The sequence below is a fragment of the Oncorhynchus masou genome, chromosome 9 (genome assembly GCF_036934945.1).
Source record: "Oncorhynchus masou masou isolate Uvic2021 chromosome 9, UVic_Omas_1.1, whole genome shotgun sequence".
Taxonomy (NCBI): domain Eukaryota; kingdom Metazoa; phylum Chordata; class Actinopteri; order Salmoniformes; family Salmonidae; genus Oncorhynchus; species Oncorhynchus masou.
The window spans coordinates 18503776-18510796 of NC_088220.1; the positions used below are offsets into that span (position 1 = coordinate 18503776).

The window sequence follows — 7021 nt, forward strand, 5'->3', positions numbered from 1 at the left end:
GTAGAGGGGATAATAGACACCCGGTGTAGAGGGGCGGGGGGATAATAGACTCCTGGAGTAGAGGGGCGGGGGGATAATAGACACCCGGCGTAGAGGGGCGAGGGGGTAATAGACACCCGGAGTAGAGGGGCGAGGGGGGATAAACACCTGGAGTAGAGGGGCGGGGGATAAACACCTGGAGTAGAGGGGCGGGGGGTAATAGACACCCGGAGTAGAGGGGCGGGGGGGATAATAGACACCCGGAGTAGAGGGGCGGGGGGATAATAGACACCCGGCGTAGAGGGGCGAGGGGACACCCGGAGTAGAGGGACACCCAGAGTAGAGGGGCGGGGGGACACCCGGAGTAATAGACACCCGGAGTAGAGGGGCGGGGGGTAATAGACACCCGGAGTAGAGGGGGGGTAATAGATACCTGGGGGGGGGGGGTAATAGACACCTGGAGTAGAGGGGCGAGGGGGGATAATAGACACCCGGAGTAGAGGGGCGGGGGGGTAATAGACACCCGGAGTAGAGGGGCGGGGGGGGGAATAGACACCCAGAGTAGAGGGCGGGGGGATAATAGACACCCGGCGTAGAGGGGCGAGGGGGGATAATAGACACCTGGAGTAGAGGGGCGGGGGGATAATAGACACCTGGAGTAGAGGGGCGGGGGGATAATAGACACCTGGAGTAGAGGGGGATAATAGACACCTGGAGTAGAGGGGGATAATAGACACCTGCAGTAGAGGGGGGGTAATAGAAACCTGGAGTAGAGGGGGTAATAAACACCTGGAGTAGAGGGGGTAATAAACACCTGGAGTAGAGGGGCATGGGGGGATAATAGACACCCGGAGTAGAGGGGCGGGGGGGATAATAGACACCCGGAGTAGAGGGGCGGGGGATAATAGACACCCGGAGTAGAGGGGCGGGGGGATAATAGACTCCTGGAGTAGAGGGGCGGGGGGATAATAGACACCCGGAGTAGAGGGGCGGGGGGGATAATAGACACCCGGAGTAGAGGGGCGGGGGGATAATAGACACCCGGCGTAGAGGGGCATGGGGGGATAATAGACACCCGGCGTAGAGGGGCATGGGGGGATAATAGACACCCGGCGTAGAGGGGCATGGGGGGATAATAGACACCCGGCGTAGAGGGGCATGGGGGGATAATAGACACCCGGAGTAGAGGGGCATGGGGGATGATAGACACCCGGAGTAGAGGGGCATGGGGGGATAATAGACACCCGGAGTAGAGGGGCGGGGGGGATAATAGACACCCGGCGTAGAGGGGCGGGGGGATGGGGGAGGGGCATGGGGGGATAATAGACACCCGGAGTAGAGGGGCATGGGGGGATAATAGACACCCGGAGTAGAGGGGCATGGGGGATAATAGACACCCGGAGTAGAGGGGCATGGGGGGATGATAGACACCCGGAGTAGAGGGGCATGGGGGATAATAGACACCCGGAGTAGAGGGGCGGGAGGGGGTAATAGACACCTGGAGTAGAGGGGGGTAATAGACACCTGGAGTAGAGGGGGGTAATAGACACCTGGAGTAGAGGGGCTGGGGGATAATAGACACCTGGAGTAGAGGGGGTAATAGACACCTGGAGTAGAGGGGGGTAATAGACACCCGGAGTAGAGGGGCTGGGGGGATAGACACCTGGCGTAGAGGGGCAGGGGGGTAATAGACACCTGGAGTAGAGGGGCTGGGGGGATAGACACCTGGCGTAGAGGGGCAGGGGGATAATAGACACCTGGAGTAGATGTCAGATAGCTCCAGAGTTATATCTGGAGGCTGGGATGCTTCCTTTCTATAACTGAATCATAAGGCTTGACTACAATTACATCAGTGGTTTCGGTCATGGAGAAGCCATAACTAACATGCTGATCATTGTAATCACACAGCCACCTTTCTACCAAGGAAGACTGTCTACATCCCAAATGGCAGCCTATTCCCTTTATAGTGCACTACTTTTTTACAATGGCCCATAGGACTCTGGTCAAAAGTAGTGCACTATATAGGGAATAGGGTGCCATTTGGGACATATTGGTAATGTTGGCATAGTGGCTTGTGTGGGGTTCAGGACCTCACAAAAAACCCTAGAACCACCAAGATATTCATTATCAGTGATACCGGCTAAATATTTTGATTCCGCCAAGAAACAAACCATAATTAAATGTAATCATACGTTGTGCTTCAAAAGTTACTGACACACAATTGCAGGAATTGCAAAGTGGGGGAAAAAACCTTGATGTCAAATTCCAATTGCTAAGTATTGTAATTTTCCTCACTAAAGAAAGAGTCTTGTCTCCTGATTGAGACAGATCTGAACAAAGGAGGAATACAATTACAATACAGTGGCATTGTAAAGTCACAGCCATTCCTCTGAAATGCTTAGCTTGTATGTTCAGCTCATATTGTCAATATAACAAACCCTGTTTGATATATCTGATTCATTTATCACCACCCACTTTAGTTACTGACAGTTATCTGCACCTGTGGCTTGCTCTGTCATGCACAATATATTGTAGATTTAACTGTCATTTCTCAAATTTTGTCACAGGAAATTATTTTATTAATCAAGGCATTTTCATTGATAGGGTTCAATAGTCCAGAACTGAATGCAATGTTTGCTATTAAGGCTGAGCAACAACACACCTCTCTGTGACGGAATGAAAGGTTTCCTAGGGAACAGGCAGAATAGAGTGCTTAGTCATTTCCAGACTTCTCAAGCCAACACCAGCCACTTAAAGACGTACAGCAAGACTCTAATGCAGGAGAGATATAAAAATCTGTACATTGGACCTTGGCAAGCATTCTCATTTGGGAGATTGCTTTTATACTGGTAATCATTCACTCCAGGGATTTAAAGAGTGGGAAACTTTGGCTTTATCTTAGTGCTAGTGTTTTATGTAAAGTACAACAGCAGACCAACCTGATATTAACCATGGCTCCACTATGTTTATGGAATAATCCAACCACCAGACCTGGGAGAAATATGGCACAAAGCCACATATAGGAAATAAACACTATGCACGACAGCAACACTTAATGACAAAAACTAAAACTTGCATTTGTAGCTGTCCACTAATAAAGGAAAACAAAACTTAGAGGAGCTGAAGTAATGTAATACTATACAAGATGGAGCACATCATGATCGTTCCATTGATATGCAATCTACTGACAAATACAGTATACTCCTCTGAGACGCATTCATTAACAAAATCATTGATGAGAAAAAGCAGCCTTACCAGTCAGTTGGTGTCGTTGTGTACCCGTATCAAGCCACAGATCTCTCAGCTTACCCAGGTCCCACTCTGAGACAATCCCATTAGTGCTTCCCACAGCACTAAAACCAACCAGTAGCCTTGTGTACACCTCCTGTGGCTAACACTATCATTAACACTGCTGGGATGACAGCTCCCTTTACACAAACAGTACACACCCCCTCACGGCACTCAAACTCAGCCGTGCATCAGTAACACAGCGAAAGAGAGGGACTTCTTCTCTGAGCTGCAAGCAGAATAGTCTAATTTTATCCCCCCTCCTCCCTGTAGGAATGTGACTTAGTCCAACAGTGCAGCAGTAGCAGCCTCTGTCAGTCAGGCCCCTGGACAGTGCAGAGACAGTTCAACGTGCCTGTGCATGCGGCAGAAGGCAACTCAAGGTCCAGCTCATGTGGTGCGGGGGGGGGGGGGGGCGGCGGCCAAGGCCCGGCAGTCCGAATCAGCATTCACTGTTGCTAAGCAGCCAAAGTGTCTATTTCATGGGGGAATGTATCAGACAGCTTTTTGGCAAATGGGGGAGGAATGAAAGGGGGAGTGGGATGAGAGGGGCCTAGGTTCCGGACAAAGCCAGACCATTCCTACGTACACATACACACAATAAACTATTACCATACATTGGATTATCATATGTTAGTTTGAGCAAAACAGCAATAATATGCAGGGATGTCAGTCCATAATCTCGGTAAGCAACGACACTCAACCCGAGCAACAGCATGGAAGAGCTCCCGTCCCAAACCATTTCCAAAAGGGATTACAAAATATGCTTACATGAAGTTACATACAATAATGTCCCAGGGGACAGTTTAATGTTTTTGTTGTAAAGTTCTATTATGGAACAACTTTTCCTGTAATTAGTTCCCAACATCAGCCTGGAGACGTTGAGAGAGGAGTGTGTACCTGAGCTTCTAAGTTTGTAGCTGTGAGCCCTGTGAGGCTGGGTTCCAACACAGCCCCAGTCCAGCTCCCTCCCAGACTCCTCCAACATGAACAGTGATTAGGTCTGGATGAGCTGAGCACAGTCAGCCACACACTTAGGAGAGCCTGGATGAAATGTAATTTTGCAGATCATTGTTACAATCTGAATGAGCAGGGTATGAAACACTATCCCACCGACTCAGTCATAGGACCTCTAAAAACATCTGATATACATCTGATACTTCCTGGAAAATTGCCCTGGGAAGAAAACTTCTAAAATAATAATTTCAAAATTAATGCCCCATTATCGTCGGCTCTCAGTGTGACCAAGCCTTGTGAGCAGATAGACCTGAAGATGGAACACACAAGCTTTGTCTTCGTGAAACATAAGTAGCTAGGCTAACCAGTGAATGTGCTTCATTGTGCCCTGTGCATGCAGTGTCGGATGCTACAAGACTGTGGCATAGGATAGATTTCCTGTAAATCAGGGATGTGATAACAGAAAAACTGTTCAAATGCCAATGATGATGAATTCTGACCATAGCAGGTGGATATGAGACAAGTGGCACCTTACTGGAGTTAATCAAGTAAATCTAGTCAGTGAAGGTTTACACCTGTTCTACACACTATGAAGTGGAGCAGAGGTCAAACAATGCCATCACAGCGGTGACATCCCAATCATATTTCCTTTCTCCCGAAGTGTGCACTTGTTCTCTTCCTTCATGGATTTGAAGGGAAATTACAGGTACCCAGCCTGCTCTGCATCCGAATGCCCCAGGCACCCAGCCTGCTCTGCTACTCTGCATCCTAATCCCCCAGGCACCCAGCCTGCTCTGCATCCTAATCCCCCAGGCACCCAGCCTGCTCTGAATTCTAATCCCCCAGGCACCCAGCCTGCTCTGAATCCTAATCCCCCAGGCACCCAGCCTGCTCTGCATCCTAATCCCCCAGGCACCCAGCCTGCTCTGAATCCTAATCCCCCAGGCACCCAGCCTGCTCTGAATCCTAATCCCCCAGGCACCCAGCCTGCTCTGAATCCTAATCCCCCAGGCACCCAGCCTGCTCTGAATCCTAATCCCCCAGGCACCCAGCCTGCTCTGCATCCTAATCCCCCAGGCACCCAGCCTGCTCTGAATCCTAATCCCCCAGGCACCCAGCCTGCTCTGAATCCTAATCCCCCAGGCACCCAGCCTGCTCTGAATCCTAATCCCCCAGGCACCCAGCCTGCTCTGAATCCTAATCCCCCAGGCACCCAGCCTGCTCTGCTACTCTGCATCCTAATCCCCCAGGCACCCAGCCTGCTCTGCATCCTAATCCCCCAGGCACCCAGCCTGCTCTGCATCCTAATCCCCCAGGCACCCAGCCTGCTCTGCATCCTAATCCCCCAGGCACCCAGCCTGTTCTGCATCCTAATCCCCCAGGCACCCAGCCTGCTTCTGCATCCTAATCCCCCAGGCACCCAGCCTGCTCTGCATCCTAATCCCCCAGGCACCCAGCCTGCTCTGAATCCTAATCCCCCAGGCACCCAGCCTGCTCTGAATCCTAATCCCCCAGGCACCCAGCCTGCTCTGAATCCATCCTAATCCCCCAGGCACCCAGCCTGCTCTGCATCCTAATCCCCCAGGCACCCAGCCTGCTCTGCATCCTAATCCCCCAGGCACCCAGCCTGCTCTGCATCCTAATCCCCAGGCACCCAGCCTGCTCTGCATCCTAATCCCCCAGGCACCCAGCCTGCTCTGCATTCTAATCCCCCAGGCACCCAGCCTGCTCTGATCCTAATCCCCCAGGCACCCAGCCTGCTCTGCATCCTAATCCCCCAGGCACCCAGCCTGCTCTGAATCCTAATCCCCCAGGCACCCAGCCTGCTCTGAATCCTAATCCCCCAGGCACCCAGCCTGCTCTGAATCCTAATCCCCCAGGCACCCAGCCTGCTCTGAATCCTAATCCCCCAGGCACCCAGCCTGCTCTGAATCCTAATCCCCCAGGCACCCAGCCTGTTCTGCATCCTAATCCCCCAGGCACCCAGCCTGTTCTGCATCCTAATCCCCCAGGCACCCAGCCTGTTCTGCATCCTAATCCCCCAGGCACCCAGCCTATTCTGCATTCTAATCCCCCAGGCACCCAGCCTATTCTGCATCCTAATCCCCCAGGCACCCAGCCTATTCTGCATCCTAATCCCCCAGGCACCCAGCCTGCTCTGCATCCTAATCCCCCAGGCACCCAGCCTGCTCTGCATCCTAATCCCCCAGGCACCCAGCCTGCTCTGAATCCTAATCACCCAGGCACCCAGCACGCTCTGCTACTCTGCCCTGGCCCTCCATGTGGGACTGGGGCTGCCAGGCCAGCATCACACAGAGACAAGGCTATGAGTAGACACCCTGGTTGTGTTCAAAATGGCACCATATTCGCTACATATATGGAAATAGGGTGCAATATGGGACGGCGCCCCAAAGCCCATTGCTTAAACTGGGCCACAGGCAGGGGACAACAGGGCACCAGGCCAACCTTTGGGATTCCATTCTACATGCCATGGCAAAGCGACAGCCAACCAGGGTCATTGTCATAGTCTATGGATAACAGAGGACAAAGACACACCATTGTGTCTAGTTAGAGACAGTTACATAAATAAGGTGGCTTACTGTGCACAAAAGCCTTTGAGGTATTGCATGGCAATGTAAATCAAGAAACCTTCTCTGATAAGCTGTTTGCTTGCACTGGTCAGCGCAAAGAGGCAATACTCAAAGAGAACTTACACACAGACTAAGATGCAATGCATACTAGTTTGGTTGGCATTTCACATTTGATTATAGAATGCAACAATAGTTTTGAGACAGCC

General features: G+C 51.6%; 1 protein-coding gene across 1 annotated transcript in view; it reads right to left on the reverse strand.

Moving 5' to 3' along the window:
* The window catches only part of mtus1a (microtubule associated tumor suppressor 1a), a 55180-nt gene extending 51600 nt beyond the window's left edge, over positions 1 to 3580 (reverse strand). The window contains exon 1 of the mRNA XM_064973379.1: positions 3235 to 3580. The gene's annotated coding sequence lies outside the window, so the exon portion shown is untranslated. The remainder of the gene's footprint in view (positions 1 to 3234) is intronic.
* Between the last annotated feature and the right edge of the window lie 3441 nt (positions 3581 to 7021).